Source organism: Bombina bombina, chromosome 7 (assembly GCF_027579735.1).
Source record: "Bombina bombina isolate aBomBom1 chromosome 7, aBomBom1.pri, whole genome shotgun sequence".
Classification (NCBI taxonomy): Eukaryota; Metazoa; Chordata; class Amphibia; order Anura; family Bombinatoridae; genus Bombina; species Bombina bombina.
In genome coordinates, this window is record NC_069505.1 from 32,747,807 (window position 1) to 32,775,306 (window position 27,500).

Consider the following 27,500-nt stretch of genomic DNA (forward strand, 5'->3'; position numbering starts at 1 on the left):
TTCTATGGCGATTTACCACCTGGGTGCAGCTTTTTAGCCCAGTAATGCTTTTCACAGAGAAGGAACTTTCCTGTAGTATATCAGTCTGATCCCGCCTATTACGGTCAGTCCAGCGCCGAAATACCAGGCAATTCCTCTCTGAACAAGGAACACAGCAACCCCAGACGATCGTTTCGGCCTTCATTGGGCCTCGTCAGTGAGGTGTAGTCATATTCCTCTAAGCACACTGAGCAAGAAGTCCACGTCTGGTTGCCCCTTTTTCCCATAGGGAGACTAAATACACACAGAGAGAAGTGCACTCACAGGAACGAACAACCAGCTCAATACTATTGTTAGCCTGTTTCTATGGCGAATTTACCACCTGGGTGCAGCTTTTTAGCCCAGTAATATATATATATATATATATATATATAAACCCAGCACCCACCCCGTGACTTTAGAGAAGATAGACCAGATGGGACACTATCTCCCCCTCTATCCCCCCTCCTAACCCCCATCTCCCTAACCCTTGCCTACTTTCACCCTCTATATTATTTTATATCTTCCAATGATATGTTGTGACTCACTTCTTCCTCCAAAAAAAATCTCAAAAATACCTATGGAAATTGGATTAATCATTAACGATGGACTGTCTTTACAGTGAACTGCTACGATTGCTATTGTTATGTAACTGAAATTATATATCTTGTTCATTTTCAATGTACCAATTTTCAATAAAAATCATTTAAACAAAAAAAAAAAAAAACCCAGCACCCACTTACAAGCTCTCAGCTAAGATTTAAAAGCAAAAATGGAAAGGTTAGTTACCGCATCTGGCCAAATGGGACAAGCCCAGGTACCTCGTCAAGGTCCTTTCCAATACCTGGGACCCTAAAACAGCCATACAATGCAAGCTTTTAAATCCAAACAACTGGGAACAAGGGGAAAGGTGCACAGGCATATGTAATCGCCCTAGACATATACAAAACACGGAAGGGAACTGCACTCTCATACCGGACCGGGTACACATCCCATGACCCTGCAACATGCTCAGCCCTGGGTGCCACTGGCACTCACAGGAAGCTGTGCTGTCCCCAGAGTCACAGGCAGTTAACCCCAGCCAGGTCTGGGTGCAAGAACCATAGGGAAAATTACAAAACAAATTAATACAACACACATAGAAAACCCAGCACTCACAAGCTCTCAGCTAAGATTTAAAAGCAAATAATATATATATACACACACACACACACACACACACATAATTTGTGATTTATATTTGTGCACTGTTTTATAATATGTACAAAGATTGTATATTTTTTGGCACCCAAGTAATAGCACAATATACACGTCCGAAAGTAACGAGTTTACACTTCCGGGCCTGTTTGTTTGTGGAACGCAAGATGCGTTCCACCACGAAATTTTGGCGCAGTTTGGTAAGAGTTATGTTTATTTGATTATCACTATACATAATGTGTGTTTTCTCACTTCTGTATGCTGACGAAGGGGACTAGATCCCCGAAAACATTACATTAAAGTATTATTACTTATTTGCAAAAAGACCTGTGAGTGCAATCCTTATTTCTTTCATGTAATTAGCAAGAGTCCATGAGCTAGTGACGTATGGGATATACATTCCTACCAGGAGGGGCAAAGTTTTCCAAACCTTAAAATGCCTATAAATACACCCCTCACCACACCCACAATTCAGTTTTTACAAACTTTGCCTCCTATGGAGGTGGTGAAGTAAGTTTGTGCTAGATTCTACGTTGATATGCGCTCCGCAGCAGGTTGGAGCCCGGTTTTCCTCTCAGCGTGCAGTGAATGTCAGAGGGATGTGAGGAGAGTATTGCCTATTTGAATGCAATGATCTCCTTCTACGGGGTCTATTTCATAGGTTCTCTGTTATCGGTCGTAGAGATTCATCTCTTACCTCCCTTTTCAGATCGACGATATACTCTTATATATATATACCATTACCCTCTGCTGATTTTCGTTTCAGTACTGGTTTGGCTTTCTACAACATGTAGATGAGTGTCCTGGGGTAAGTAAGTAAGCTTATTTTTCTGTGACACTCTAAGCTATGGTTAGGCACTTTTTTATAAAGTTCTAAATATATGTATTCAAACATTTATTTGCCTTGACTCAGGATGTTCAACATTCCTTATTTTCAGACAATCAGTTTCATACTTGGGATAATGCATTTGTTTCAAATCATTTTTTCTTACCTTAAAAAATTTGACTTTTTTCCTGTGGGCTGTTAGGCTCGCGGGGGCTGAAAATGCTTCATTTTATTGCGTCATTCTTGGCGCAAATTTTTTTTTTTCTGTTTCCGGCGTCATACGTGTCGCCGGAAGTTGCCGTCATTTTTTGACGTTTTTTTTTGCGTCAAAAGTGTCGGCGTTCCGGATGTAGCGTCATTTTTGGCGCCAAAGCATTTAGGCGCCAAATAATGTGGGCGTCTATTTGGTGCTAAAAAATATGGGCATCATTTTTGTCTCCACATTATTTAAGTCTCATTATTTATTGCTTCTGGTTGCTAGAAGCTTGTTCACTGGCATTTTTTTCCCATTCCTGAAACTGTCATTTAAGGAATTTGATCAATTTTGCTTTATATGTTGTTTTTTCTTATTACATATTGCAAGATGTTCCACGTTGCAACTGAGTCAGAAGATACTTCAGGAAAATCGCTGCCCGGTGCTGGAGCTACCAAGCTAAGTGTATCTGCTATAAATTTTTGGTATCTGTTTCTCCCAGCTGTTGTTTGTATTGCATGTCATGACAAACTTATTAATGCAGATAAAATTTCCTTTAGTACTGTTACTTTACCTGTTGCTGTTCCGTCAACATCTAATTTTCAGAGTGTTCCTGATAACATAAGAGATTTTATTTTTTAAATCCATTAAGAAGGCTATGTCTGTTATTTCTCCTTCTAGTATACATAAAAGTCTTTTAAAACTTCTCTTTTTTCAGATGAATTTTTTAAATGAACATCATCATTCTGATACTGATAATGGTTCTTCTGGTTCAGAGGTTTCTGTCTCAGAGGTTGATGCTGATAAATCTTTGTATTTGTTCAAGATGGAATTTATTCGTTCTTTATTTAAAGAAGTATTAATTGCATTAGAAATAGAGGATTCTGGTCCTCTTGATACTAAATCTAAACGTTTAAATAAGGTTTTTAAATCTCCTGTAGTTATCTGTATCTAGAGAGATATATTATAGAGTCTGGAAGACTTATATTTCTTAGTGTCTTTCTCATCTTTTTTCTTGGCATTCTTTTTGAATACCGAGAATTTTACAGTTTCTTCAGGATGGTTTAGATAAAGGTTTGTCCGCAAGTTCCTTGAAAAGACAAATCTCTGCTCTTTCTGTTCTTTTTCACAGAAGGATTGCTAATCTTCCTGATATTCATTGTTTTGTACAAGTTTTGGTTCGTATAAAACCTGTCATTAAGTCAATTTCTCCTCCTTGGAGTTTGAATTTGGTTCTGGGGGCTCTTCAAGCTCCTCCTTTTGAACCCATGTAATTCTTTGGTCGTTATATTACTTTCTTGGAAAGTTTTGTTTCTTTTGGCCATCTCTTCTGCCAGAAGAGTCTCTGAATTATCTGCTCTTTCTTGTGATTCTCCTTTTCTGATTTTGCATCAGGATAAGGCGGTGCTGCGAACTTCTTTTGAATTTTTTTACCTAAGGTTGTGAATTCTAACAACATTAGTAGAGAAATTGTGGTTCCTTCATTATGTCCTAATCCTATGAATTCTAAGGAGAAATCATTGCATTTTTGGATGCTTTTAGAGCTTTGTAATATTATGTTGAAGCTACTAAGTCTTTCCGAAAGACTTCTAGTCTATTTGTCATCTTTTCCGGTTCTAGAAAAGGCCAGAAAGCTTCTGCCATTTCTTGGCATCTTGGTTGAAATCTTTATTTCATCATGCCTATGTCGAGTCGGGTAACATTCCGCCTCGAAGGATTACAGCTCATTCTACTAGGTCAGTTTCTACTTCCTGGGCGTTTAGGAATGAAGCTTCGGTTGATCAGATTTGCAAAGCAGCAACTTGGTCCTCTTTGCATACTTTTCCTAAATTCTACCATTTTGATGTGTTTTCTTCTTCTGAAGCAGTTTTTGGTAGAAAAGTACTTCAGGCAGTGGTTTCAGTTTGAATCTTCTGCTTATGTTTTTCATTAAACTTTATTCTGGGTGTGGATTATTTTCAGCAGGAATTGGCTGTCTTTATTTTATCCCTCCCTCTCTAGTGACTCTTGCGTGGAAAGATCCACATCTTGAGTAGTCATTATCCCATACGTCACTAGCTCATGGACTCTTGCTAATTACATGAAAGAAAAACATTATTTATGTAAGAACTTACCTGATAAATTCATTTCTTTCATATTAGCAAGAGTCCATGAGGCCCGCCCTTTTTTTGTGGTGGTTATGATTTTTTTTTTGTATAAAGCACAATTATTCCAATTCCTTATTTATATGCTTTCGCACTTTTTTCTTATCACCCCACTTCTTGGCTATTCGTTAAACTGAATTGTGGGTGTGGTGAGGGGTGTATTTATAGGCATTTTAAGGTTTGGGAAACTTTGCCCCTCCTGGTAGGATGTATATCCCATACGTCACTAGCTCATGGACTCTTGCTAATATGAAAGAAATGAATTTATCAGGTAAGTTCTTACATAAATGATGTTTTTGTGTATCTTATCGCATCATTGCACCCAGGCAGTTGACAGATGGTGGGCAGAGCTGGTTTGGTTATTTACATTTTGTTGAACAGCGGAACCCCAAGTTTGACTTTTTGTTCTCTTATCAAGCACTGTGGACTATATTGTATATCCCCAGCACTATAGAGGGATTTTTTTCCAACAATATTGCATTTATATTTTTCCTTTCCTTGTGTCATTATGACATCTCAAGCAGATTCTCAGAGGAGTATGACTACCGATCTTGGACATCAGGTGGAGGATACGACCTGCCAGGCTAGAGCAGCACAGACGGGCACTGCTCTCTTATACCCAAGATGATGCCAACCGCATTCTTTTTGCGCCCATCTCCAGAACAGCTGGTGAGACTCCTGTAAACCTTTATTATACTCTATTTAATTGAAAAAAAGAGAAGTAGATTTATCCAGAATTTAGGAAAAAATTGTGTTAACATTCTTAATGTTCACTAGACTTAATTCTTTTAGTCATTGAAAAAGTGACTGATATATTGTCTAAGGTTAAAATTGAAATACATTCTTTTGAAACTTCTCATAGCAGTACCCTGACCAATGACCAACAAGAAAATTGGCTGTCAAAAATTATGCAACAGATTGACAAATATAAAAATGATCTTATAATATTTAAGAATAGAAAGTTGGAGACAGTCAACACCGACTATATACAGGGTAAGGTTTACAAATGGCCCACTACCCTGCGAGATAGTCAACCTAGGAGGAAACAAAGGAATAGGAGGGTGAGGTTTGATACAGTAGACACTAGTGGAGGGGATTCCTCTGATACAGAGAGACCTCAGTCAAGTGTAACTTATTCATCACCAGGCACACATGGGTAGCAAGATCAGTATAACTTACTACATCCTTCTAGACTACACTCTACACCTAGTCATTTTTTTAGGGGTGTCTACACGGTCACGAGGGGGGAGGCACAACAGACCCCACATTAAGCAGGCGGGGGCACCAGGTACAGACCCCCCAGAAGAGGACGTCAGAGGATATAGTCATTAACCTCAGTTCTCATATCCTCACGGACTAATGAATATAAGGTACTTAACAGAGGTCTATCATTTGTGCCTAGCACCTCAACTTCTGAATTTTATCAAAGATTGGATAGTCACAATTGAGTAGAACTTTGAAAATAAAATATTTTTTTTCAAAATACAGATACTATATGTTCCAAGTCCCCTACTGAACTCAATTGTAAAATACAGAGTTCTTTGAACCTTCCAACTGTAGCCCCAGTACCAAAACGTTTATACGGTTGGTGACACAGGACTTAGACACTGAGAGAATCCACACTCCATGGAGAAACAACTTATCCCATGAGAAAAGGGATGCCATTCAATCTCTTCAGGGTGACTCTTCTGTAGTGATTAGGCCCGCTGATAAGGGCGGGGCCATTGTCCTTTTGAATTATTCCCACTACAGAGTAGACATCCTAGAACAGCTTGCTGACACCTCACATATACTCCATTGCCAGTAGATCCAACAGGTCAATACAAAAGACAGTTAGACACATTAATCAGGTTAGGATTTGAACAAGGTTACATCTCTGAACACAGAGATTTTTGTACTACTAAGTTTCCAAGGATCCCTATCTTGTACACTATCCCCAAGATCCACAAAAGGCTAGATAAACCCCTGGGGCGGCCTATAGTTTCTGCTGTTGCAATCTTTATTACAGCCAATAGCCCAGTATGTGGATATCTTATTACAACCTGTGGTTAGGGACACCCGGTCTTTCATTCTTGACACAAATTACTTCATCAGACAGTTGCAAAATGTAACTATACAACAGGGTGACATTTTGGTCACCCTGGATGTCAATAGCTTATATACCATCATTCCACATCATAGTGGTTTGACCTCAATTAAGGAACATCTCACAGGTAATCCCCTGTATGAGGGACCGCCGTGGAATATGTACTATCCCTTATTGAATTTTGCTTGCATCAAAATTACTTTCGCTTTGAAAGTGATTTTTATTTACAGATTGCCGGTACGGCAATGGGTTCTTCCATGGCCCCCTCATACGCCAATATTTTTATGTCACAATTTGAGAATATATACCTATGGGGCAAGTGTGATAAATCCATCATATTGATGACATTTCTTGGTTGTGGCGGGGGGGGGGGGGGGGGGGGCTGGAGGAACTGCACAGTTGGTTTCATCAATTTAACAGTACTGATACACCCTGTTAGATTTAAGATGAACTCTCATGAGCACACCATAAACTAGATCTTAGCATCTACAAGGAGTCACAGCATTTAGGTAACAACCTTGTACAACAAACCCACTGACCATAACTCAATTCTCAGGGTGGACAGTTGTCATCTCCAGCCTTACTGAAGGGCATTGTGAAATCACAATTGATTAGGACGATGCGCAATAACTCAGACACAGTGACAGGGATCTCCCCAGCTGTCTGAAGTGGGTGACCAATTCATCCAAAGAGGGTACAAACCAAGATTGGTCAAAGAAATGATTGATGAAGTATTATTACTGACACAGTCGTACTAATCCAAAGTAAACCTAAGAGTGGATCTACAGACAAACTGATCATTTCGACCACATTCACACCGGGCATTAGGAAAACAGGACAGATACTTCGGTCTCATTAGCCAATCGTGTCCTCAGATCCAAGACCTTTTTTTTGCAATTAACCTCGAGCCAATGGTGGGCTATTAAAGAGGAACCAACTTGAAATACTTGTTGGTGAAGACAGATCCCAAACGGAGTTATACCACAGGGCAAGGATCAACATAAAAGGATCATATTGCTGTCTAAGGTGCACCACATGTAACGGCTTGATTACACTAAATCTTTCCACCACCCATACACAACCAAAATGTTGTCATTAGACACCTCTATAACATGTACCACTACCCCATGTAGATTGTACTTGTTGTTTTGCCCATGTTCCAGTTTCTATGTGAGGAAAATGCTCTGGAACTTTAAGGGAACGTATGGCCAACCACAGGCACACCATTAGAATGGCACCTACAACTGGGTGATTCGGATCAACCCGTCGCAAGGCACTGTGCCAGGGAAGGCCACTCCATCTCCTCTATCAGATACATACTTATAGATCATGTTCCCATTTTGGAGAGAGGGGGAGATCGAAACAAGATGCTGTTGATGCGGGAGGGCAATGGATTTATCGTTTGGGTACAATATACCCTGGTGGGATTAAATACAGCCCCAGACTTCAATTTACTCCTATAGTTCTGATTAGCGTGATACATACTTGGGGTGCATCCCTATGTTGCTGTGACTCTGTTTAGGTGCAGAGTGTGTAGAGATCCCACTTGTTGGTGTCATGGCCCACTCTATGCCCACAGCACACAGTAGTGGGAGCAATTAGTATCCCTCTTACTGTGTGGAAGTCTAGTAACTCATTGGTGGGCACTCATGTAATACACGCTTTCTGAGTTTGTTCTATAGGATACCAACACATCTGCATTGGTGGACTATACTATACTAGTGGTGATCCACTATACATATTCAGCGATATGTGGTTCTAAGTTATGTCCTTCAAGGTCTATGTCTGAGGGTATTAAGCCTGTGTATAATACATTTACAGAGATTTAATGGATGACTGCCTGCATGCCTAGAATGAATAGATTCTTGAGAGAGATGATTGTACTGACCAATAACATTTTTGGCACGGAATTGTGACCAATTTGTGTTGGAATTGCATCACAGGTTATAGCTGTGTTATATTACACTTTACCTATGGATGATCATATATCAAGCATAATGTAGCCAACATGGTTCTAACACAAAGTTTAGTCAGTATGGTTACCACACTAGTGATATGATCCTTATCTAATATCCTAATGTTTATAATGCATGACACTAACAGTGTCACTTCAATACGATATAGTTTTCAGAATTTCTTTTATTTCTTCATTTTTTAATTTTATTAGTTTAGGAGATACACACAGGGCAGTATGAGCTGCGACTAATTCCAATACCTACCTTGTATTTTCTTATGACTAAAAATATTTTTACGTCTAGTTCAGGAGTTTCTGTCCATGTTTAGCTATTGTCTTCATGAACAAGGTAGTACACTTACACTCACCTGTATATAGTTTACATTTGTCTAAGTTCATTGCATCAGCTTAATTTTTATATGATCATTGGAAGTGACACTATGTGTAATACCTCCGTTTTCCATAGCAACCCGTTTGTATATAGGGTTGTTACCGGGTACCAGTCTATTTCTCCTGTTAAGTTGTGGTCAGTCCACGGGTCATCATTACTTTGGGATATTAAACTCCTCCCCCAACAGGAAGTGCAAGAGGATTCACCCAGCAGAGCTGCCATATAGCTCCTCCCCTCTACGTCACACCCAGTCATTCTCTTGCACCCAACCTAATAGATAGGATGTGTGAGAGGACTGTGGTGATTATACTTAGTTTTATACCTTCAATCAAAAGTTTGTTATTTTATAACAGCACCGGAGTGTGTTGTTCCTTCTCTGGTAGAATTTGAAGAAGAATCTACCTGAGTTATTTGTATGATTTTAGCCGGCGTAGTTAAGACATATTGCTGTTCTCGGCCATCTGAGGAGTGAGGTAAACTTCAGATCAGGGGACAGCGGGGCAGGTTAATCTGCAAAGAGGTTATGTAGCAGCATATTATTTCTCTGACAATGGAATTGACTGAGAAAATTCTGCCATACCGATATAATGTAAGCTCAGCCTTAAATGCAGTAGTAGCCAACTGGTATCAGGCTGTCATGTATTGTATATTTACACTTCAGTATTCTGGGAATGGCACTTCACTGGGATAATACTGTATGCATAAGTCTTTAGCCTAAATTTGCAGTGACTAGCAACAGGCTTTCTAATGACATTTCATTTATTTGATGTTAGAAGTTTTGGCGCTAAATTACCAGAACTAAGAGGAAAGCGTGATCCACTCTGGGGTGAGAACAGAGTGCGCTGTTGATAATAGGGCCATGTCTGATACTGCGTCACAGTATGCTGAACATGAGGACGGAGAGCTTCAATCTGCAGGTGACGGTTCTGATCCCAATAGAATGGATTCAAACATTTCTAATTTTTTTTTTTTTTTTTTTTATAAAGCTTTATTGAGTGAACATTATAAATTGACATCATTTACAATAAATGCATCAAACAATATGTTTATCAACAAGATATTAACAATATATCAAAGAAAGTGAATAGAGGTAAACAAATGATATATAACCACATTATCACATTTGCCATGTTCAATGTTTATACATTTAGCTTAGTGAGTTGCCCTCTCATAGGCAAAGATATTTTGAGGCTCACGCCATCAGGCCCCAAAAAAACACCTCATGTACAGCCCAATAAGGCTGTAACTGCAGCGCTAATACAGATGGGCCCGAACCGCGTCAGCTCTGGATGATCTTTGAGTATTTTGCAGTAAGACATGGAAAAAAGGGGGGGGAGAAAGGAAGGGGGAAGAAGAAGGGGGGGTGGCAGAGAGGGAACAGAATTACTATACTGGGGAGGAGGGGGATACATGACTGGAGGGGGTGAAAAGGGGGAGGGGAAGACAAAAACAAAAAAAAAAAAAAAAAAAAAAAAAAAAAGGGGGTAGAGGGGGGGGGGGATGTTTATCTGTTGTCTGAGAACTTTAAACCGTAGGTTTGTTCAAGGAGACCCAAGCATCCCACATATTCTGTCGTCGTGAATCCATACCAAACACCCTGTTATGTCGTGTTCTATAGAGTCTTACCCCTCCCAGATAAGAACCATGTACTCATGTATTTCCAGCTTCCCTGTCCTCATGTAGTGAAACCTTTACAAGTTTTAGTAAGTCCAGACCCCGGCCCCTTCCACTCCTCAAGGCTGGGTGTGTGTAGTGACTCTCCAATATTTTGGTATAAGTCCCTTTGCGCAATTTAACATCAGGAGGAGTAGGTGCCGTTTTGCTTCCACTAGCAATTTTAGGTAGCTCTATAGTATATAAAGATCTTTGGGATCCGGAGGTATGTTAATTTCAAGCACTTTGCTACATTCCCGAAAATCCTCGCTCCAGAAGGGCTGTATGCAGGGACAGTGCCACCAATGTGCAGCATTAGAACCCTCTTCTCCGCAATCTCTCCAAACACCCTCCGGCCCTGTGTGCGGAGTAGATTTTTTTCAGCCTCTGTGGCGTGAGGTACCATTCTGCTCAGGAACTTAAAATGTAGTTCCTGAAGTCTCATCGAGACCATGCTCGTTTCGCTTTCCGAAAGATAGACCTCCACGCTCCTGAGTCAGGTTCGAGACCTAATTCCTGTTGCCAGGCGGCACATAGGATGGGAGTATGTCATCTCCACCTTCCAATAGCAGTTTATATAGATTCGAAAATAAGATGTTTCGGTAAGCTCGGAGAGGTACAGAGGGCTTCAAAGGGTTGTTTTTCTGTCTAATTAGCGGTTCTCTCTATCCCGTGGGTATGAAAGTAGTGATTAAATTGTGCTTTGTTCTGAACACGAAGAGAACAGGTCGCTATCCCAATCAGCCAATTCGCTTGTGGCTTAATTTTATTCCCCTATTATTGGTGTTCGAAAATCGCGGTTTCAGCTAGTGTGTAGGGACATCCCAGAGAGTAATTTTTGTTCGCAATCCATAATCTGGATTTTCCCGAAACAGGTGTCACCGGCGAGAGGGGGGGTGGATATATATGGTCTTTGACTTAATCAATTTGTCCCAATTACGCAGCACATCGTCCAATCAGAGGATACTGTGAGATCCCAATTGGGGCGATGCGCTGGGTTGATCCACGCGAGGGGAGCCCTACATTTCCCCTTTGAAGGATCTCTCTGTCTAGGCCTATCCATGCCTTGGTTGGATGAGCCATGACACCATTCCACTAAATGTTGCAGTTGGATGGCTTTAAGGTATTCACTCAATCTAGGGACACCCGCTCCCTCCTCGGTCTCTAGGGAGGTACATTGTTCTTTTATTGATCCTTGGTCTCAGACCATTCCACACATAAGTCTCCAGTGTGATTGAATTTGGTGAATTATGTGCTCTGCTGACGAGAGGGGGATCGCCTGCATAATATATAGAACCCTGGGTAAGATGTTCATTTTTGCTACTTGGGATTCTCCCCCATCCATGAGATGGTTTTGTTCTTCCGGGATGTCAAATCTCGGGTTACTTCCTCTCTTATATGTTTATAGTTTGTGTTAACTATTTCTCTGATCGTGGGAGCAGCATGACACCCAAGTATTTTTAAATGCTTTGTAGCAATTTTTAGAGGGTAACGGTCGTTGTGGGATGCAAAGGCTATCTCCAGGTATTGAAATGTTCAACATCTCAGACTTGGAGAGATTAAGCGAAAAGTCTGACACCTTCCCGAATTTCTCGAACTCGGCTAGTGATTCCCGCAAAGAAGAGTCATTGTGGCTAAGGTCAGGAGCAACATCGTCGGCTACATAGCCAGTTTGTGTTCCACAACTCCTGTTCGGTATCCAACATATCTCAGAGTTCTTGGCGTATTCTGAGGCCCAGGACCTCATTACCAAGGCAAATTGTAGAGGCGAGAGAGGGGACATCCCTGTCGCGTTCATTTGAGATCTGAAAAGCCTCTGAGAAACAGTCCATTCACCCCCCCGCACTTTGGCGTTCGGGATGGAATATAGGGAGAATATATATTTTACAAAACGCTTTCCAAAACCCACCTTTAACTAGAGTATGCTGCAATGAAGGTCCCAATTGACCCGATCAAAGGCCTTTTCCGCGTCCGTCGAGACAACAACAACGGAGCGGAATTGGCCTGTGCAGCATGTGCGATCAGTTGGATCACTCTGAGGGTGTTATCCCCGCGCTTCTCTAGCAGGGACAAACCCTGCTTGGTCCGTGGAGACCAGCTGGGGCAGAAATTTTTGGAGGCGGCTAGCTATTACCTTTAGCCAAATCTTAACGTCAGAGTTATGCAGTGATATTGGTCTGTAACTGCTGGGCAGATTTTCTGGTTTGCCCAGGTTTGGGAATTACTGAGATGTAAGCCTCCAAGCATCGTACTCGGTAGTAGTGGGTGGATGTTTCGGAAAGTCGGTTTGATGAACACCCCCGCAGCAGGTGAGGCATCAGTATACCGGCAAAATTTTTTGTATTAGCGCATGCCAAAAACCCATCGGGGCCCGGGGCTTTTGCCCGCTGGAAGGCATTTGATAGCTGCCAGGACCTCTTCCATTGCTAATCGGCGCTTCTAACTTGGCTTGCCTGTTCAGCCGACAGAGATGGTAAGTTTGCATTTCGATATAGGCAAGGGTCTCCCGTTCTCTATAAGTTGTCCATCTCGGGGTTCTCCCTGTGGATCCCCTGCTGTATGTATGTTGTATAAAGTTTTATAGAAATTGCCAAAGATAATTTGCTATGGCTTGACCTTCTTTAATGCGTTATCCCCTGTTTATCTGTAGATTCATAGACAAACGAGCGCAATCTTTTCCGTGTCAGTGCTCGGGCCAAGAACCTCCCCTGCTTTGTTGCTATGTTCAAAGAACTTTTGACGCAGTATGAGCGCTTTTATGTGCTGCTCTTCTTGCAGATGGTGTAGCAGTGCTGATCTGGCTGTTGTTAGCTCTGTTTGCAGTGCTCGGTCATCGGGTTTTTCTTTATGTGCTAGTTTCTTTTTGTGATACTTGTGCTAACAGTGCACCATAGGCCTTCTCTTTTGGATTTGCGTTTAGCTGCGCTGTATCCGATCAGCCGGCCTCTGATCACACCCTTGTGGGCTTCCCAGATAACAGAGCTATCCATAGTGCTCGTCTGCATTTAGGAGGAAGTATTCCTCTATGTTTTTATGCAGATCCAGAGCCCTTAAAATTTTGTCGTCTAGGAGATACTCATCAAGTCTCCAGACGTAAGGAGTAATTGGCGAGTATCTGGCCCCAGTTAATAGTGCATTTGACCGGAAGCATGGTCCGACCACGTGATTGTATTGATCTACTACTACTCGTTATCACTCCCAGACCCGTGGAGTCGGAAAAAAAGGTTAATCGATCCTGGTGTACTTCCTGTGGGGATGTGAAATAAAAAGTATAGTTTTTATCCAATGGGTGGAAAGTACGCCAGACGTCGTGGACTCCCAAGTCTCTCAAAGACCGGAATCAGATGCTTTGTTATCTTTTGAGGAGCGTGGAGGGCCGTCCGATGTGTCTAGGCTGGGATTCAGCGAGACATTAAAGTCACCTCCCATATAGAGGAACCTTTTTGTATTTCCAGGAATACGCTGCATTACTTTCTTAAAAATACGTTTGAGCCTTATTTGGAAGGTATAGATTGGCCAAGGGTCATGGGTCTGCCATACAGTCTACCTGTCGTAATTATATATCTTCCTTTAGGGTCTTTCAGCGTTTGCTCCGCTTGGAAGGGGACACCGCTGTGGAACAAAATGCCTACTCCATTCTTTTTGGAGGGTCCAGAGGCAAGTCAGCTACTGGGTAATGTCTGCTAAACCACTTTGGTTCCCTATATTTTGAGTAGTGGGTTTCTTGGATAAAAATGATGTCACCACCCATTCTATGCAAATCTCTTGTGATAATTGAAAGTTTCCCCGGGTTGTTTAGGCCCTTTAACATTTACTGTGAGTAGGTCCAGGCTACGGGCTCTATTATGTGGTTGCGGGTGGCGCCATTGCGGTGAGTGGGGTGGGTGGGAGAGAAGAGAAAGAAGAAAAAAAAAAAAAAAGGGGGGAGGTGGGAGGAGGGTAAGGTGGAGAACAAGGGAGATGAGGGAAAGGGGTAGGTGAAGGGACAGAGAGATAGGGTTTGAGATGTAGAAAAAGGAGAGCTAGTAAGACGAGGGAAGGAGGTGAGGGCAAGTTTAGGAGGATATGAGAGATCTAAAGAGGAGAGGTATATTAGTCAGAGGGATAGGGGAAGAGAGAGCAGATATGGGAGAATTCCCAGCAGGGACCAGACAGTCAAAAGTTGGATTCTCACACGAAACACAAGAGAGTCTGAGGGTATGGGTTAGAGGAGAGGGGATAGGTATCTATATATAAAACAGGTAAGTCAATAAGAGGTATTAGCCTCTATACTCTTGTAACTATAGATTAACAGAAATATGGACCTTGTAGGTAAAGTAACTAAAAAAAAAATAACATTTAACATATGTCGGAACACAGATATGGATGAAGGACTAGTTTGGACTGTCCCTCCCAAGAACAAGTTTTCTGACAGTCCATCAACACAGCCCCCACATGTAATTACAAACTTTATATACAGTACCCGAACAGTAAAACCCCACCCAATATATATTAACTTATAATTTGCTAAATTCTTCCTCACTCTATTCCCAGTTATCGCCTCAGTGGGCAAATTAGTTTCTAACTAGAGCATTTTTTTTTATTTATTTTTTTTTCCTTCTCTTCTTTTTTCTTTTTTTTCCCTCTTTTTTAATAGTATATTATATGTGTTGAACCATAGGTCTCCAGTTCGGCTCATGAGGGGCTCTTTGGTTGTCCCTAATCAAATGCTACGTATTCCAAATGACTATTTCCCCGTCCCGCAGCTCATGTATTCTATTTGCTTACATTCTGTATTATTTTATTATATGAACTAACTGCTAGATCTAGGGGGGAGAGAGAAAAGATCAGTCGGTTAGACCCATGGATCCCGCCCTATGGACAGAAATTATTTCAGTGTGTGATAAATTGTGAACATAAGCATCAATATGACAGCAACTTTTAAACCACAAATAACCAGTTAGAGCTATACTATCGAGGGACATGCTATTATGTAATACATCAAGTTCAAGTATCTGTCCATGTCTCTCAGTGCGTAAACAGTCCAAATGAGGTACAGATGTATCTAATGCTAGGCTCTAAGATGCAAAACTAAAGGGGAAAGTTGTGTAACTAAGCAATATTTCACAGATTGGAATAGGCAGTCTTTTAACTTATCCGTTCCTGAAGAGTGTGGGACTGTTCAATCCGGGTAGGTAGGGCGTTCTGTGTTGAGTAGTGGTCTACCAGCGTACCAAATACTAGGTCACTGGTGTAGGATATCAGGCTTCATATAGTTTAATCTCGACCCCCGAATCACACCCTTCTCTGTTAACATCAGGATCTGGCTGGGCAGGGCAACCGGATATTTGGTGCTCTGATCTGTAATCCCAAAAGTTTGGTTTAGAGGTGTGCAGGTCTTCTGGGATTTGTAGATTGCTGTCGAGCGTTCCTCGATGCGATAATACAGGTGGGGAATCCCACCTGTATTGGATTTGCTGTTCATTGAGGCAGGAGGTAATGTAGCGCAACTCTCTTCGTTTCTGGAGAGTTGCGGGACATAAGTCCCGAGTAGACTTGTATTTCTGCACCTTCATATGTAAGAGGGTGTTGTGTTTCTGGAAAGCCGGAGGATCTCTTCTTTATCCTTTATAGGAGAGTAATTTGATGATTATGTCCCTTGGTGGGGCCCTGGCCGGTGGTCTGGGCCTAAGAGCCTGTGTGCTCTTTCACTTGTATGTCTGCAGCGGCAGGGGCACCCTTAAGAAATTTGAAAAAGTCTTGTATGTATTGGCCTATTTCAGGTGGGTTTACCGTTTCAGGCACTCCGCGCAATCTCAAATTATTGCGCCCTGCTCCTGTTTTCCAGGGTCTCAATCCTCTCGGTTAAAATCTGGACAGTTGCGTCTTGGGATTGTATACAGCTGGCTTGGTGTTGGAGGTCTGAGCGCATGGTTTCCTGTACCTCTTCCATCTGGGAAACTCTATGATCAACTGCTGTAATGTCTTTCTTTAGTTCCCCCAAACATAAGCTTGAATCCATCATGGCTTCATGGATGTCATGTTTGGATGACAGGTGTTTAATGTCATCTCTGGTGAGTATGAGGGTTGCTGGAGTTCCAGATTAGATGTCTGTTACTGCTGCAGAGTGTTTACCACTTTCTTGTGCCTCTTTGTGAGCATTACGTATGGTGTCTGCTGCAATTAAATAATTCTCCTATTAGATGTCTGTGAGCCCTTGGGCGGCTTAAACTATGCGCCTGTTGGCCATTTTCCAGGGTGCAGGAGTACCCCAGCGGTGCGGGGGGGGGGTTACCCCAGTGTATTAAGTGATTGACTGTATGCCTAAAAAATGCTGTAAAGGCAGGTATGATGGATTACACAGTCTGATAGTTATGTGAGATCTGCTTACAGTTCCTCCTTATGCTTCTGCCAGTTATAATGACCAAAGTGGCTCAGTGTGTTCAATTAGGCTGCTATAAACAATGTCTGCTTATTACTGCTAACTGGGGAGATTTTAGGCTCTTTTCATATATGCAATTCCATAGGGTCTCACTGTGCTGTCGCAACTTGTCAGCAGGTCTTTTATTGTTTACATATTACCCCTCTCCTGCTAGGGCTTATCAGACATGCCACCCCTATCCTCTATGTGGTGTACCTGTATGTTGTTTCGGTGGGACAATTCGTTCAGCCTCAGACAGACCGGCACTGAGTTATAGTGTGGCGCGGGAACTCTTCACTAGTTGCGGCTCTTGGTTTTACCGCCACTGCTGGTTCCCTTCCAGCTCCGGGCCTACCAATCTGTGCCTTTTGCCGGGCGTCTCTCTCTCGTTTATGTGCTGCTACCCCCGGCTCCCATCCCGCTCCTGTGTACAGGCGGAAACTGTAGGCCGAACACACCTCGATGTCCCCAATGCAGCGTGTTCTCTCACTCCTCTGCTCAAGTCCGTGGGGAAACTGGATCAAAGTCGGCCTGGTTTAGCCTTCGGTAAATAGCTGCGTTGATCCAAGTGTTAAGTAAGCAGTTTCTTGTCGAGCGTGACCTCCGCTGTTGCTGCTTCTTTTTCAGCCTAGGCCCCACTGTGCTCCGCTTATGGAAAGGTTTCTGCCACTGTTATTTCCTCCAAACTTACTGCAGAAAATGTCCGGTTCGGTCTAGGGTGTTAATTATTATATTTTGAGCGGGTTCCAACTTGCTGTGAGCTACTTATACCTATAACAAGAGTTTTAAGGCTTCAGAGCTAAATCAGTGTGCGGCCATTTACAAGCGTGGCCAAGCTCCGCCCCTCCCAGACATTTCTAATTTTAAGTTTAAACTCGAAAACCTCCGTGTACTGTTAGGGGAGGTATTAGCAGCTCTGAATGATTGTAACACCGTTGCAAACCCAGAGAAATTATGTAGGCTGGATAGATATTATGCGGTACCGGCGAGTACTGACGTATTTCCTATACCTAAGAGGCTTACAGAGATAATTACTAAGGAGTGGGATAGGCCCGGTGTACCCTTTCCCCCCCCTCCTGTGTTTAGAAAAATGTTTCCAATAGACGCCACCACACGGGACTTATGGCAGACGGTCCCTAAGGTGGAGGGAGCGGTTTCTACTCTGGCTAAGCGTACCACTATCCCGGTGGAGGATAGCTGTGCCTTTTCAGATCCAATGGATAAAAAATTAGAGGGTTACCTTAAGAAAATGTTTGTTCAACAAGGTTTTATATTGCAACCCCTTGCATGTATTGCGTCTGTCACGGCCGCGGCCGCTTTTTGGTCCGAGTCCCTGGAAGAGACTCTTGACTCAATAACTATAGATGAGATTTCAAACAGGCTTAGAGTCCTTAAACTAGCTAATTCATTCATTTCGGAGGCCGTAGTACATTTAACCAAACTTACGGCTAAGAATTCAGGATTCGCCATTCAGGCACGTAGGGCGCTGTGGCTAAAATCCTGGTCGGCTGATGTAACTTCTAAGTCCAAATTACTTAATATACCTTTCAAGGGGCAAACTTTATTTGGGCCCGGTTTGAAAGAAATTATTGCTGACATTACAGGGGGTAAGGGCCACGCTCTACCTCAAGACAAAGCCAAAGCTAAGGCTAGACAGTCTATTTTTCGTCCCTTTCGGAATTTCAAAGCAGGAACAGCATCAACTTCCACTGCACCAAAACAGGAAGGAGCTGTTGCTCGTTACAGACAAGGCTGGAAACCTAACCAGTCCTGGAATAAGGGCAAGCAGGCCAGGAAACCTGCTGCTGCCCCTAAGACAGCATGAACCGAGGGCCCCCGATCCGGGACCGGATCTAGTGGGGGGCAGACTCTCTCTCTTCGCCCAGGCTTGGGCAAGAGATGTCCAGGATCCCTGGGCGCTAGAGATCATATCTCAGGGATACCTTCTAGACTTCAAATTCTCTCCCCCAAGAGGGAGATTTCATCTGTCAAGGTTGTCAACAAACCAAATAAAGAAAGACGCGTTTCTACGCTGTGTACAAGATCTATTATTAATGGGAGTGATCCATCCGGTTCCGCGGTCGGAACAAGGACAAGGGTTTTACTCAAACCTGTTTGTGGTTCCCAAAAAAGAGGGAACTTTCAGGCCAATCTTGGATTTAAAGATCCTAAACAAATTCCTAAGAGTTCCATCGTTCAAAATGGAAACTATTCGGACAATCTTACCCATGATCCAAAAGGGTCAGTACATGACCACAGTGGATTTAAAGGATGCTTACCTTCACATACCGATTCACAAAGATCATTACCGGTATCTAAGGTTTGCCTTCTTAAACAGGCATTACCAGTTTGTAGCCCTTCCATTCGGATTGGCTACGGCTCCAAGAATCTTCACAAAGGTTCTGGGTGCCCTTCTGGCGGTACTAAGACCGCGAGGAATTTCGGTAGCTCCGTACCTAGACGACATTCTGATACAAGCTTCAAGCTTTCAAACTGCCAAGTCTCATACAGAGTTAGTTCTGGCATTTCTAAGGTCGCATGGATGGAAAGGTGAACGAAAAGAAGAGTTCTCTCTTTCCTCTCACAAGAGTTCAATTCTTGGGGACTCTTATAGATTCTGTAGAAATGAAGATTTATCTGACAGAAGACAGATTAACAAAGCTTCTAAATGCATGCCGTGTCCTTCATTCCATTCAACTCCCGTCAGTAGCTCAATGCATGGAGGTGATCGGCTTAATGGTAGCAGCAATGGACATAGTACCCTTTGCACGCCTACATCTCAGACCGCTGCAATTGTGCATGCTGAGTCAGTGGAATGGGGATTACTCAGACTTGTCCCCCACTCTGAATATGGATCAAGAGACCAGAAACTCTCTTCTATGGTGGCTTTCTCGGCCACATCTGTCCAGGGGGATGCCATTCAGCAGGCCAGACTGGACAATTGTAACAACAGACGCCAGCCTACTAGGTTGGGGCGCTGTCTGGAATTCTCTGAAGGCTCAGGGACAATGGAGTCAGGAGGAAAGTCTCCTGCCGATAAACATTCTGGAATTGAGAGCAGTTCTCAATGCCCTTCTAGCTTGGCCCCAGTTAAAAACTCGGGGGTTCATCAGGTTTCAGTCGGACAACATCACGACTGTAGCTTACATCAACCATCAGGGAGGGACAAGAAGCTCCCTAGCAATGATGGAAGTATCAAAGATATTTCGCTGGGCAGAGTCTCACTCTTGCCACCTGTCAGCAATCCACATCCCGGGAGTGGAGAACTGGGAGGCGGATTTCTAGAGTCGCCAGACGTTTCATCCGGGGGAGTGGGAACTTCATCCGGAGGTCTTTGTCCAAATACTTCGACGTTGGGGCAAACCAGATATAGATCTCATGGCGTCTCGCCAGAACGCCAAACTTCCTCGCTACGGATCCAGATCCAGGGATCCGGGAGCGGTTCTGATAGATGCTTTGACAGCACCTTGGAACTTCAGGATGGCTTATGTGTTTCCACCCTTCCCGCTGCTTCCTAGATTGATTGCCAAAATCAAACAGGAGAGAGCATCAGTGATTCTAATAGCACCTGCATGGCCACGCAGGACTTGGTATGCAGATCTAGTGGACATGTCATCCTGTCCGCCTTGGTCTCTACCTCTAAGACAGGACCTTCTGATACAGGGTCCCTTCAAACATCAAAATCTAACTTCTCTGAAGCTGACTGCTTGGAAATTGAACGCTTGATTTTATCAAAACGTGGTTTTTCTGAGTCAGGTTATTGATACCCTTATACAGGCTAGGAAGCCTGTTACCAGAAAGATTTACCATAAAATATGGCGTAAATACCTATACTGGTGTGAATCCAAGAGTTACTCCTGGAGTAAGGTTAGGATTCCTAGGATATTGTCCTTTCTACAAGAAGGTTTAGAAAAGGGTTTATCGGCTAGCTCATTAAAGGGACAGATCTCAGCTCTGTCCATCTTGTTACACAAGCGTCTGTCAGAAAATCCAGACGTCCAGGCATTTTGTCAGGCTTTAGCTAGGATCAAGCCTGTGTTTAAAACTGTTGCTCCGCCATGGAGTTTAAACTTAGTTCTTAACGTTTTACAGGGTGTTCCGTTCGAACCCCTTCATTCCATTGATATAAAATTGTTATCTTGGAAAGTTCTATTTTTAATGGCTATTTCCTCGGCTCGAAGAGTCTCTGAATTATCAGCCTTACATTGTGATTCTCCTTATCTGATCTTTCACTCAGACAAGGTAGTTCTGCGTACTAAACCTGGGTTCTTACCTAAGGTAGTCACTAACAGGAATATCAATCAAGAGATTGTTGTTCCATCCTTGTGTCCAAATCCTTCTTCAAAGAAGGAACGTCTTCTACACAATCTGGATGTAGTTCGTGCCCTGAAAGTTCTATCTAGCAGGCAACTAAGGATTTTCGACAAACGTCTTCCCTGTTTGTCGTGTACTCTGGTCAGAGGAGAGGTCAAAAGGCTTCGGCTACCTCTCTCTCTTTCTGGCTTCGTAGCATAATACGTTTAGCCTATGAGACTGCTGGACAGCAGCTCTCCTGAAAGAATTACAGCTCATTCTACTAGAGCTGTGGCTTCCACTTGGGCCTTTAAGAATGAGGCCTCTGTTGAACAGATTTGCAAGGCTGCAACTTAGTCTTCTCTTCATACTTTTTCCAAATTTTACAAATTTGATACTTTTGCTTCTTCGGAGGCTATTTTTGGGAGAAAGGTTCTTCAGGCAGTGGTTCCTTCTGTATAATGAGCCTGCCTGTCCCTCCCGTCATCCGTGTACTTTAGCTTTGGTATTGGTATCCCAGAAGTAATGATGACCCGTGGACTGATCACACATAACAGAAGAAAACAAAATTTATGCTTACCTGATAAATTCCTTTCTCCTGTAGTGTAGTCAGTCCACGTCCCGCCCTGTTTTTATGGCAGGTCTAAATTTTTAAATTATACTCCAGTCACCACTGCACCCTTTGGCTTCTCCTTTCTCGTTGGTTCTCGGTCGAATGACTGGGTGTGCCGTAGAGGGGAGGAGCTATATGGCAGCTCTGCTGGGTGAATCCTCTTGCACTTCCTGTTGGGGAGGAGTTAATATCCCAGAAGTAATGATGACCCCCGTGGACTGACCACACTACAGGAGAAAGGAATTTATCAGGTAAGCATAAATTTTGTTTTTGTTTATTTTTCATTTCTCTTGTTAAGTGTAGTCAGCTCCACGGGTCATCCATTACTTATGGAATATATCTCTTCCTAACAGGAAGCTGCAAGAGGATCACCCAGCAGAGCTGCTACATAGCTCCTCCCCTCACATGTCATATTCAGTCATTCTCTTGCAGCCTAACTGAGATAGGTCGCTGTGAGAGGTCTGTGGTGTTTTTTAACTTAGTTTATTTCTACAATCAAAGTTTGTTATTTTAAATGGCACCGGAGTGTGCTGTTTATTCTCAGGCAGGCATTAGAAGAAGAAACTGCCTGCGTTTTTCTATGATCTTAGCAGACGTAACTAAGATCCACTGGCTGTTCTCATCTGAGGAGTGAGGTAACTTCAGAGAAGGGGAATAGCATGCAGGCCCCCCCCTGCAAATGAGGTATGTGCAGTAAATTATTTTTCTGAGGAATGGAATTGACTGAGAAAATACTGCTGATACCATTGTAAAGTAAGTTCAGCCTTAAATGCAGTGATAGCGACTGGTATTAGGCTGATGAGTGTGTGTACACTGAATGTATTCTTTCTAAGGAATGGAATTGACTCTGAAAATACTGTTAATACTGAAATAATGTATGAGCCTTAACTGCAGTAAAAGCGACTGGTAGCAGGCTTATTAATAACAATTCATAACTTTTCAAATGTATGTTTAAAACATTTACTGGCATGTTAATCGTTTTTTGTGAGGTACTTGGTGATAAAACTTATTGGGGCATGATTTTTACCACATGGCCATCTTTGTTTTCTGCATAGAAACAGTTTTCTGAGCTTCCCCACTGTTGTAATATGAGTGGGAGGGGCCTATTTTAGCGCTTTTTTGCGCAGTAAAAATTCAGTCACAATCTGTCTACTTCATCCTCCATGATCCAGATCGTCTCTAGAGAGCTCAGGGGTCTTCAAAATTCATTTTGAGGGAGGTAATCAGTCACAGCAGACCTGTGACAGTGTGTTTTGACTGTGAGAAAAACGTTAATTATTAAATTGTTAATCCGTTTTTGGGTATTAAAGTGAAGGTCAATTTTTGTGATTCTCAATACATCATTTGGAAGCTTATGTTAAAAACACTTTAGTCGCTCACTTTATATCTGTAAATAACGCATCCTTTGCAAATAAAATGTTTTTCTAATGTACCTCCGTTATCGCCATGAGCTCCGCCCATACAACACTTCCTTATTCTGCTGTTATGACACCGCATTCTTTCTTTCAAGCGGACTACGCTCATGCACCCGTGTGTTGTTTCAAATGCGCATGCGTAATATAGATTTTTGGAACCATTATTTATATTATGCAGGATCGAGCGTATATTGTTGACAACGGTGAAGCAAGATAATTATTATTTACTATGTTAGCCCAATACATTAATATCTTGATTATTCGCAAATTATTAATAGATATCTATTATAATGTATCACAATTCGTTGGTTAGATGAGCAGCGTCTTCATTTTTACCTGTTCTTATAGATCGCAGCTAATTTGCTATGATGCGGGAGAGCGATGCTGTCAATTCAATGTAACAACAATTCTGTGAGCAGACAACGCATGAGCGTTACATGAATGAGCATGCCCATGATGATGCCCTGTTTATTTACACGCATGCGCATAATGTTTCAATGACGAAACAGAAAAGGGGCTGGACGCCACGGGGGTAAACAAAAGATTGGAACGAAAAAATGTCAATCAATAAAGGCACTGTGACGGGCGGATTATACAGCTGAAACGGAGCTGATTCAAATCGTAAAAAATAAAACTTTTGATTGTATTTATCTATAATTTGATGAATGAACCTCATACTGATTTTAGCTAACATATTGAAAACTGCTAAGCACAACCCCAGACTTGACCTTCACTTTAAGGGGTTAATCATCCATTTGCTGGTGGGTGCAATCTTTTGCTAACTTAATACATTTACTGTGAAAAATTGGTTGCTATAACTATTTTGGTTCATTGTTATTTCAACTGTGACAGCTTTTTGTGCTTCTTAAAGGCACAGTAGCGTTTTTTATATTGCTTGTAAATTTATTTAGAAAAGTATTTCCAAGCTTGCTAGTCTCATTGCTAGTCTGTTTAAACATGTCTGACACAGATGAATCTCTTTGTTCACTATGTTTAAAGGCCAATGTGGAGCCCAATAGAAATTTATGTACTAATTGCATTGATGCTACTTTAAATAAAAGTCAATCTTTACATGTAAAGAAATTATCACCAGACAACGAGGGGGAAGTTATGCCGACTAACTCTCCTCACGTGTCAGTACCTTCGCCTCCCGCTCAGGAGGTGCGTGATTTTGTGGCGCCAAGTACATCAGTGAGGCCCTTACAAATCACTTTGCAAGACATGGCTACTGTTATGACAGAAGTATTATCTAAATTGCCAGAATTAAGAGGCAAGCGCGATAGCTCTGGGTTACGGACAGAGCGCGCGGATGAGGTGAGAGCCATGTCAGATACTGCGTCACAGTTTGCAGAACGTGAAGACGGAGAGCTTCATTCTGTGGCTGACGGATCTGATCCAGGGAGACTGGATTCAGAGATTTCTAATTTTAAAATTAAGCTTGAGAACCTCCGCATATTGCTAGGGGAGGTATTAGCGGCTCTGAATGATTGTAACACGGTTGAAATTCCAGAAAAATTATGTAGGTTGGATAGATACTATGCGGGTACCGGTGTGTACTGACGTGTTTCCTATACCTAAAAGGCTTACAGAGATTATTAGCAAGGAGTGGGATAGACCTGGTGTGCCCTTTTCCCCTCCTCCCATATTTAGGAAAATGTTTCCTATAGACGCCACCACACGAGACTTATGGCAGACGGTCCCTAAGGTGGAGGGAGCAGTTTCTACTTTAGCTAAGCGTACCACTATCCCGGTGGAGGATAGTTGTGCCTTTTCAGATCCAATGGATAAGAAATTAGAGGGTTACCTTAAGAAAATGTTTGTTCAACAAGGTTTTATCTTACAGCCCCTTGCATGCATTGCGCCTGTCACTGCTGCGGCGGCATTCTGGTTTGAGTCTCTGGAAGAGGCCATTCGCACAGCTCCATTGGATGAAATTATGAACAAGCTTAAAGCACTTAAGCTAGCTAACGCATTTGTTTCTGATGCCGTCGTACATTTAACCAAACTTACGGCTAAGAACTCCGGATTCGCCATCCAAGCGCGCAGAGCGCTATGGCTTAAATCCTGGTCAGCTGACGTGACTTCTAAATCTAAATTGCTTAATATTCCTTTCAAAGGGCAGACCTTATTCGGGCCCGGCTTGAAAGAAATTATAGCTGACATTACGGGAGGTAAGGGCCATGCTCTACCTCAGGACAGGGCCAAATCAAAGGCCAAACAGTCTAATTTTCGTGCCTTTCGTAACTTCAAGGCTGGAGCAGCATCAACTTCCTCCGCTCCAAAACAGGAAGGAGCTGTTGCTCGTTACAGGCAGGGCTGGAAAGTTAACCAGTCCTGGAACAAGGGCAAGCAGGCCAAGAAACCTGCTGCTGCCCCCAAGACAGCATGAAGAGAGGGCCCCCTATCCGGAAACGGATCTAGTGGGGGGCAGACTTTCTCTCTTCGCCCAGGCTTGGGCAAGAGATGTCCAGGATCCCTGGGCGTTGGAGATCATATCTCAGGGATATCTCCTGGACTTCAAAACTTCTCCTCCACGAGGGAGATTTCATCTTTCAAGGTTATCAGCAAACCAAATAAAGAAAGAGGCGTTTCTACGCTGTGTACAAGACCTTTTACTAATGGGGGTGATCCACCCAGTTCCGCGGACGGAACACGGGCAGGGATTCTATTCAAATCTATTTGTGGTTCCCAAGAAAGAGGGAACCTTCAGACCAATCTTGGACTTAAAAATCCTAAACAAATTTCTAAGAATTCCATCATTCAAAATGGAAACTATTCGAACCATCCTTCCCATGATCCAAGAGGGTCAGTACATGACCACAGTGGATTTAAAGGATGCCTACCTTCACATACCGATTCACAAGGATCATTATCGGTACCTAAGATTTGCTTTCCTAGACAGGCATTACCAGTTTGTAGCTCTTCCCTTCGGATTAGCTACGGCTCCAAGAATCAACAAAAGTTCTGGGCTCACTTCTGGCGGTACTAAGACCGCGAGGCATAGCGGTGACTCCGTACCTAGACGACATTCTGATACAACCGTCAAGTTTTCAAACTGCCAAGTCTCATACAGAGATAGTTCTGGCATTTCTGAGGTCGCATGGGTGGAAGGTGAACGTGGAAAAGAGTTCTCTATTACCACTTACAAGAGTTCCCTTTCTAGGGACTCTTATAGATTCTGTAGAGATGAAAATTTACCTGACGGAGGACAGGTTATCAAAACTTCTAAATGCTTGCCGTGTCCTTCATTCCATTCCACACCCGTCAGTAGCTCAGTGCATGGAAGTAATCGGCTTAATGGTAGCGGCAATGGACATAGTACCATTTGCGCGCCTGCATCTCAGACCGCTGCAATTGTGCATGCTAAGTCAGTGGAACGGGGATTACTCAGATTTGTCCCCCCTACTAAGTCTGGATCAAGAGACCAGAGATTCTCTTCTATGGTGGCTCTCTCGGCCACATCTGTCCAAGGGGATGACCTTTCGCAGGCCAGATTGGACGATTGTAACAACAGACGCCAGCCTTCTAGGCTGGGGCGCAGTCTGGAACTCCCTGAAAGCTCAGGGATTATGGACTCAGGAGGAGAAACTCCTCCCAATAAATATTCTGGAATTAAGAGCAATATTCAATGCTCTCCTAGCTTGGCCTCAGTAAGCAACTCTGAGGTTCATCAGATTTCAGTCGGACAACATCACGACTGTGGCTTACATCAACCATCAAGGGGGAACCAGAAGTTCCCTAGCGATGTTGGAAGTCTCAAAGATAATTCGCTGGGCAGAGTCTCACTCTTGCCACCTGTCAGCAATTTACATCCCAGGCGTAGAGAACTGGGAGGCGGATTTTCTAAGTCGCCAGACTTTTCATCCGGGGGAGTGGGAACTTCATCCGGAGGTCTTTGCTCAACTGATTCTTCGTTGGGGCAAACCAGATCTGGATCTCATGGCGTACGGATCCAGGTCCAGGGACCCGGAAGCGGTGCTGATAGATGCTCTGACAGCCCCTTGGGTCTTCAACATGGCTTATGTGTTTCCACCATTCCCGATGCTTCCTTGTTTGATTGCCAAGATCAAACAGGAGAGAGCTTCGGTGATTCTGATAGCGCCTGCGTGGCCACGCAGGACCTGGTATGCAGACCTAGTGGACATGTCGTCCTGTCCACCGTGGTCTCTACCTCTGAGACAGGACCTTCTAATTCAGGGTCCTTTCAAACATCCAAATTTAATTTCTCTGAGGCTGACTGCATGGAGATTGAACGCTTGATTCTATCAAAGCGTGGCTTCTCGGAGTCGGTTATTGATACCTTAATACAGGCTAGGA

The 27,500-nt window shown here is 42.9% G+C and overlaps 1 protein-coding gene across 3 annotated transcripts in view; it reads left to right on the top strand.

Moving 5' to 3' along the window:
- Positions 1 to 27,500, top strand: part of C7H11orf68 (chromosome 7 C11orf68 homolog) — a 136,998-nt gene that overhangs the window by 69,243 nt on the left and 40,255 nt on the right. For 2 of the 3 annotated variants that reach the window (XM_053720009.1, XM_053720011.1), the window contains exon 2: positions 4,903 to 5,047. The gene's annotated coding sequence lies outside the window, so the exon portion shown is untranslated. Of the gene's footprint in view, positions 1 to 4,899; positions 5,048 to 27,500 lie in introns of all 3 variants that reach the window. The other variant, XM_053720010.1, reaches the window with a different exon arrangement.